Source organism: Equus quagga, chromosome 18 (assembly GCF_021613505.1).
Source record: "Equus quagga isolate Etosha38 chromosome 18, UCLA_HA_Equagga_1.0, whole genome shotgun sequence".
Taxonomy (NCBI): Eukaryota; Metazoa; Chordata; class Mammalia; order Perissodactyla; family Equidae; genus Equus; species Equus quagga.
The window spans coordinates 41200277-41208725 of record NC_060284.1 but is presented as its reverse complement, the minus strand read 5'-3'; positions in this window follow the sequence as shown (position 1 = coordinate 41208725).

The following is an 8449-nucleotide window of genomic DNA, read 5'->3' as shown; positions in this document are numbered from 1 at the left end:
ACATATGAGGACATAGTTTAAATGGTTACTTATGAACAAGGGAACAAAAAAAATCTCTCTGTCAGTATAGTTCAAATGGCCCATGGACTTTGGAGGAAACTGGGGCCACAAAAGACTGAAGAGTCAGAACCGGAAAAGGGCCTCCTAGATCCTAAATTCTAATCTTCTTTTCTTGTAGATCAATATCTGATGCCTACTTTCTTCAGGGCATTGATCTGGGTAAACCTAGATTAGGAAGCAGAAGGTTGAAATCAGAAATGGAATGCTCACTTCTTCCTCTGTCTCAGTCAAGGCTGCAGTCTGGCCCTGCTGTCCTGGCAGAGGGACCCTCAAGCATGCCTCCCTTGGGGGCTGCTGCCCTGGGCTAGCCCTGCTCAAGCTACCCATAGTTGTCCCCATTTTTCTCTGCTACTGTGGGGATCGTGTCTCTGTGGCCGTGTGTGTGAGGTCTGTGATGAGTGATTTGGAGGAGGGCACAGGGCAGTGGGACCAGGTCTTCCAAAGACCCAAGCCCACCAGCCAGGCCAGCTAAAGCAAAGAGTCTGCTCTGCTGGCCTTTCTGATGAACTGTTCTCCACTCTTTCTGGGCCCATGCAACCAGCAGACTGGTCTTTGTGACCAAAATGATCATTCAGAGACATCAGACAAACAGTGACCAACCAGCAACTGACCAGTGATTTGTTCAATTGGTCAAACTCCTTGAGTGTTTAGATCCTGCCTCAGAAGGTGGTGTTTTGTGGTCCTGTGGATGTCTTCAGGAAAATCACAACGTCACAGAGAGAAGCAGAAGTTTTACAAAATATTTTAAATTAGTTTTTCTGATTATAAAAGTAATATGAACATATTATTAAAAATCGGAAAATACAGAAAGAATAAAGAAAATAAATCCCCCCAAATTCTCACCCTTAGTATTAGCCTCTATTAAAATAATTGTTTTTCCTTTCATTTAGTAGTTCCTTCTAATCTTTTCTCTCTGTAGAGATACATGGCATTCTACATGTATTTTTTATTCCTGCTTTTTCTCCTTAACATTATTTGATAAGCATTCCCCATATCGTTCAATATTCTTTGAAAACTATGATTACTAATGACTGCACAAAATTCCACTGTAATAATGAACCACCATTATTTAATTAGTCTAGTATCAGACATTTAAGGTGTTTCCAAGTTTTACAGATAAAAATATCACGAGGACGAAAAGAGATGATGAGTCCTATCTGCCTTCTGATCAGAGTGTACGACAGCACCAACGAAGTATGCTGGTCAAAAAACTGAAACCGAATCTGATCAAGTCTCTAGATCTAACTTCCAAATTATAGGGAATATAGGCAACAGAGGAACACATTAGTGATTCCACAGCGCTGCAGTCAGCAAAATCTGGATTCCGGGAAACTGTACCGGGCAAAGGAAGTAGTCTTCTCAAGAGAGGAACTACTGGGGGAAGAGATGACAGGAGGGGGAATCTACGGATCAAGAGAGGCTTAGGGGGCATATCAACAATTGTAATGTATGAATGATATTTGGCTTCATATTCAAACAAACTCTAAAAAAAATTTAAAAGACAATTAGAGAAATTGAAACACTAACTTTGATATTTGATGACATTAAGGAATTATTAATTTTTTTCAGAAGTGTAGGAGTATTGTGATTACTTTTTTTTTTTTTTTTTGGTGGAAGATTAGCTTTGAGATAACATCCACCACCAGTCCTCCTCTTTTTACTGAGGAAGATCGTCCCTGAGCAAACATGTGTGCCAATCTTCCTCTATTTTGTATGTGGGACGCCTACCACAGCATGGCTTGATAAGTGGTGTGTAGGTCCATGGCCAGGATCTGAACCAGTGAACCCTGGACCGCCGAAGTGGAGCACTTGAGCTTAACTTCTACACCACTGGGCTGGCCCTGTGGTTATGTTTTAAAAAATGAACCCTTACTTTTTAAAGACACATACTGAATATTTCACATTTAAAAAGGTATATTTGGGATTTGCTTCAAAATAATGGGAGGGAGGCAGGGAAGAGTGTGTGGGAATATAAATGGGTCAAGATTGGCCATAATTGTTGAGGCTGAGTAATGGGTATGTGGAGGTTCATTTTATTATCTCTTTACTTTGGTAAATGTTTCATATTTTCCATAATTAAAAGTTAGAAAAAAGAACAAAGGCAAAGGAAGCCAGCATCTCTGATGGCCAAGTGCTGAAATGAGCTATGGGGGAAAGAACCCTGTACTTGAGTAAAACAGACCTCATTTTAGTCCCACCTTTACACTTACTGTCTGTGTGTCCTTGGGCTGCTTACCTAACCTCTATGAGCCTCAGAGCCCTCACTTATAAAACTGATATTATCATGTCTGCCTCAAAGCGCTGTTGTGAGGAGGAAACATCATCTTATCCAGGAGAGTGCTTGGATGACTAATGAACATTTGGTATTTTATCTTAATGGATGAGTAGAGCAGGAGGTCAAGGGGCAAGGGGAATGTGTACCTCTCCCCTCCTCAGGGAGTTAAAGGTCTCCAGTTTTTCACTGACAGCTAGAGAGTGAGGCTTTTATAGAAAAATACAAAATACTTGAGAATACTGTTTTAATTCCCTTGTCATTTCTTTTATTATGTATTTTTGATTATTTGCTTAGTGGTTGCCTTGGGGATTACCATTAGCTTCTTAACTTTTAACAATCAGTTTAGATTAACACCAACTTAGTTTTGATGGTACACAAAGACTTTCCTCCTATATAGCTCAATCCTCCCCCCTTTACACTGTTATTATCACAAATTTCATCTTTTTACATTTTTTTGTCCATCAACATAGATTTATAATTATTGCCTTGTGCAGTTTTCTTTTAAATCAAATCGAAAAAAATGTACTTATACTGTCTTTTCTATTTACCTATGTAGTTACCTTTACTGATGCTCTTTATTTCTTCATGTGGATTCAAGTTACTATGTAGTATATTTTCATTTCAGCCAGAAGAACTCTCTTGGTATTTCTTGTAGGTAAGATCTGCTTAGTGACAAACTCTGTTAGTTTTTGTTTTCTTGGGAATGTCTGAATTTTGCCTTCATTTTTTGAAGGATAGTTTTGCTGGATATAGAATTCTTGGTTGACAGGTTCTTTCCTCCAGCACTTTGAATATAGCATCTCACCATCTTCTAGCCTCCAGGATCTGATGGAAGATCAGCTGTTAATCTTATTGAGAATTCCTTATACTGTATGAGTCACTTCTCTCTCACAGCTTTCGAGAGTCTCTCTTTGTCTTTTGAAAGCTTAATTATGATGTGTCTAGGTGCGCATCTCTTTGAGTTTTCCTACTTGGAGTTAGTTGAGTTTCTTGGATGTGCAGATTAATGTTTTTTGCCAAATTTGGAAAATTTCAAACATTATTTCTTCAAATATTCTTTCTACTCCTTTGTCTCTCTCTCTCCTTGGACTCCTACCATGCTAGTGTTGGTATGCTTGTTCTTAAATAGGCCTTTGAAGCTCTGATCATTCTTCTTTGTCCTTTCTGTTATTCAGGCTGGGTAGTCTCAATGGATTTACCCTCAAGTTCATTGATTCTTTATTCTGACTATTCAGACGTACTGTTGAGCCTTTCTGGTAAAATTCTCATTTCAGTTATTGTACTTTTAGACTCCAGAATTTCTATTTGTTTCCTTTTTTAATAGTTGTATATCTTTGTTGATATTCTCTATTTGGTGAGACATAGTTTGCTTATTTTCCTTTAGTTCTTTAGACTTCATTTCCTTTAGTCTTTGAACACATTTAAAATACTTGATTTAAAGTCTTTGCCTAATAAGCCCACTGTCTGGGTATCCTCAGGGACAATCTCTATTGATTGCTTTTTTTTCCCTTGTGTGTGGGCCATACTTTCTTGTATCTTTACATATCTCATAATTTTCTGTTGAAGTTAAAACTAGATATTTAAAATAATATAATTCAGAAATTCTGGAAACCAGATTTCTACCCCCTCTCCAGGGTTTGTTGTTGTTGCTGCTATAGAAAAATACTTTGAACATAGCACAGGCCTTGGACCAAATTCTCCTGAAGTCTGAAGCTCTTCTTTTGGAGAGTGGACAGTCAGAGAGGGCTTCTTGCCTGTGAGCATGGAACTTGTTTGAGGAAATCCAACATGAGTTGAGCACTTACGGTGTACTCTAATAATGATGCCTCTTTGAGGTTCCCCCAAACATCATAGGCAGGGGAAATGTTCTGCCCTCTTCACGCCTCAGCCTTTGGCTTGTCTCCCCAGAATGTTGAACCTGCAGATGTCACACTCAGTAGTCCAGATCCAACCTTGCCCATACAATTCTTGCCCAGGCCCGGACAACCTCCCTTGGAGATCCTGCTGGGTATGTTGGGAGCAAATTTCCAGCCTCTTCTCCAAGAAGGTCATGATCAGGCAAAATAATAATGATGCTAAGGCTTGATGCCAGTTGGAGTGATCAGTGCCCAGATATCGCCTGGGTCAATAATTAACCAGGGGCCTGGGAGATGCCCAAAGGGTGGGCAGGGAAAAAACACATGGGTCACAAAGGGTCCAAGCCAAAGGAAGGCAGTGAGAGGGGCTGGCAGTCAAGCAGGGCCTTTCCCAGAGGCCCAGGTGGTAGGCACATCATCCAGGAGGGTCCTTCCTCCTTTCCTGGTGGATTTAGGGTTATTGGGAGGGCTGAGAGAGTAGGAGTCTGTCATAGGCACCCCCTGCCTGGTGCCAGACTAAACAATCCTTCTGAGGGCAAGAAGGAGGATGCTAAGGCCCTAAGGGCCTTCAAAGCCCCCCGAGCTGGCCTGAGATGTCCATTTGTGCAACAAGCATCTGTGAAATGCCTACTAGAATGTGATGTGACAAGAGTGTGGGCTTTGAAAACAGCCAGACCTGGGTTCAAACCTAGACCCTGCCACTAACCAGCTCCTGTGAACCTGGCTGGGTTCTAAGTTTCTCTAAGCCTTAGTGTCTACGTCCATAAAAGAGGATGTTAGCACCTAGCTCATCGAGCTGCTGTAGGAGGGGAGTGAGATTGCATTTTTAGAGAGTACCTCACGCATACCAGGTAATTAGTCAATGAAAGCTATTCAATCTTGTTGGCAGCATTGGATAAAGAAGAGGAATAGACCATGCCGCACTGCCTCAAACCTTCCTATGACGTACTCGGCCTTAATCCTGAAGGCCTGTAAAGCCCTGCATCCTGGGTCAAGTCCCCTCTTAGAAACTCTCACAGCACCTGTATCTTTCTACAATTGCCTACATTTTATGATTAGATACTTATTTGTGTGATTGTGTGACTAACACCTGTCTCCCTCACTGGTTCTTTTGCTGCCATTTTGTGCTCAGTGTCTAGCAATTACTGGGGAAATGAATGAAGGAGTGAGCATGAGGTTCTGCCTTTCACACACCTCACTAGATGTACAAGCATGAAAAGACTAAATAGCAGAGAGGCTGGGGTGGGTGTCCAGGACCTCAGAGCAGGGATGAGGGCAGTAGGCTGGAATGGCTGGAGGCCAAATTGGAGTTCGCACCCAGCTCTCCTCTAGGAGTCCACCCAATAACTCCCTTGACCCAGCCTCCTCCACCTCCCCAATCCGTAATCTCTTGCCTCACAGCCACCCAGACTGAAAGCTGCATCAGTGTGGACTCTAGATAGGGCCATGGGGGTCAATCAAACCAGAGATTGGGCCACAGCAGCCACAGCCCCTGCAGGGCCTCAGAAGCAAGACTCTCTGTGGTTCAGTCACTTTTCCATGGGGCTTTCCAGCCTGGCATGGTCCCCCTTGCTCCCTCAGCAGTCCCAGCATCCAGGGCAGCAGAACATAGTTATCCCCTCTTCCCAGAAACTGGAGTGGGAAACCAGGGGGTCAAAGTGGCACTCAGACAGAGGGAGACTTCACCGGAGTGGGGAATCATGGGTCCTTTCCCCAGGGCTGTCCAGCTGCTGACCTGGGCCTTGGGCTACCTGGTCACTGCCCACAACCTAATGACTTTAGCACCTGTTCAAGGGGTCATCAGATGCCCACCCAGACACCAGGCCCCCTACAACCCCTTCCTTGCCATGGCCCACAGACTGCATGAGGTTAACCTCAGGCTTCTTCCTGGTCTCCTCTGATTCATTTTCCTGTCTCTGGCCGGATAATGGTTTGGGGTTTGGCTGGACCCTTCTGCTTGCATATGCGAAGACAGTATTCTTGACCCTGCCTGCTAACGGGCACTCGCTGCATCCCAGGGCCACTTTCCCCTCTGGTTTCCTACCTGCCCCCTCCCTCCAGCCAGAAATCCTTGAGCTACAAGGTATCTGAATCCTCACCCCGGTAGGAAACACCCAGCTTTGTCATCTTCAGCCAAGAACAGCCAGGCCCTGGCAGCATCCTGGGTCCCCAGTGCCTACCCAGAAGGGAGCTGTGTTTGGCCTGGGCACCATGGAACCAGCTGGCAGGGGCAGTGCTAGAACACACTTTATTTGGGGGCAGCCCTTTGGGTTCCACAAGATGCCTTCAGGTTCATCTTCTCATTTGAACCTGGCTTATGTTCTTAAACCAGTTCTAAAGAAGAGGAGAAAACCAAGGTTCAGAGAGGTTAAATAATTGCCCAAGTTCACACAGCCAGGCAGTAAGAGATTCAAGCCAATGACCTCAGTCCTCTTGCTCTGAATCCAAAGTGACTATTGTTCCATAGACTTGACACTTCTCAAGCAGCCCCTGCAGCACGTGAAGCCCAGGAAAGTCCTGATGAAATTCTCTGGCCTTTCTTTCTGGATACATCCTGGGGCTTCTGGAAGGCAGGTGAGAGGCAGGGTTTTTTGTCTGTTTTTCACCAGTTCTTGAATAAAGGCCTTGAACTATACATTCCTCCCACAGTCCAAGTATCACTTAGGGTTCTAACCTAGCCCCATCTCATCAAAAGCTGAGGAGACCCTTCTGCTGAAAATACCTCCTCCGCTTGGCCAATGAACTGTAGTTATTAGATATACATTCCACTCGCTCATACCATTTAAGCCCCTAGAAAGCCAGCCATTAAATCTGGTCAGAATTTGCATCACTATGCCTTTGTTCATGCATTCAGTATTAACCTTTTGACATGCGTTTATTGAGCACTTACTGTGTGCCAGATACTCTTAGGCACCGAGATGCATGGAGGGATGCGGCAAAGTTCCTGCCACAGTTCAAGTCCTGAAGGACAGACAGACACATAAACGGGTTCTCAGTCTGTGGGAACATGGGAGTTGAGGGAATGAAGCCTGGGTGGACCTCAGGGGCCTGTGTTGGGCTGGAAAGGATTCTCAGAGGGGGTGACTTTTAAGTTGGGTTTTGAAGGATAAAATACGAATAAGTTTCTTCAAAAATTTTTCTGAGGAGCTTTTGGTAGAAAGGGGAGAGCTAGCTTAAGGGAATGATGACGGACAGGGTGGTAGTGGGGGTCGAGGGCACAGAGAGAGATGACTGAGACACTCTGCACTTAGTTCTGGCCAAGTTTGCAGGGTGCCAGTCCTAGCCCTATAAATTTGGTCCCCTAAGTGTAGAGACCCAACCTTTTAGGCAATACTGTCTAATAGGATTTCTGCAATGATACACGTTCTACTTCCATGCTGTCCAACATGGTAGCCACGTGTGGCTATGGAGTCTTTGAAATGAGGCCAGTGCGGCTGTGGAACTGAATGTTTACTTTTATTTCATTTTAGTTACTCTAATCTTAAATTGCTGCCTTATCAGACAGTGCAGCTCTATGTGCTTCTCACCCTGGATCACACTTCAATCACCTGAAACATCTTTCAAAATTTCTAATGCCTGGTGCCTGAACCTCACCTGTGTTGATTCTGTTGATCTAGGGTGTGGCTTGGGTATCAGTACTTTTTGAATTCTCAGGAGAGTCAAATTTGAGAACCACTGATGCAAAACTTTGTACACAACAATTTCAGAGGTGAGAAGGCTCCTCTTGTCACAGCTTTGCCCAGGGTGTGTGTTTGGGCTATGCTGGGCCTTCCCAACACCCCTCTGTCCCTCGGAGGCCCCAGCCTCCATCTCCTCTCCATTCCCAGTAGGAAGATCAGGCCTGAAGGCCCCTCACACAGCCTGCTGGCTTTTTCCACCCTGCCAGCCTTGCTCACTTCCCAGCCCAGAGACAGTGCTCATTCACCTTACAGCCCTGATAGGACCTGGCCAGCTTGCTCCCATGGACAGCAGGGGTCAATGGTCAAGAAGCCTGGTCCTTGCAGGGCCCTGGCCTCTTGGACAGAGCCCAACCAGCTGTTTTCCCAGGCTGGGCTGGGCTGGGCTGCAGCAGGGGCCAGTGGCCAGGCCTGAGGTTTGGCTGGTTTCTGTCCATTTTCCTATTAAACAGATATGCAGATGAGTGTGTCTGGAACAGCAATAATGCAGGAGGTTCTGGTAATAAGACTGGAACTTGGAGAGAAACTTCCTTCCCTGTGTATCCTGGAAAGAGCTTTCTGAGCTGGGGCTCACCCAGCAG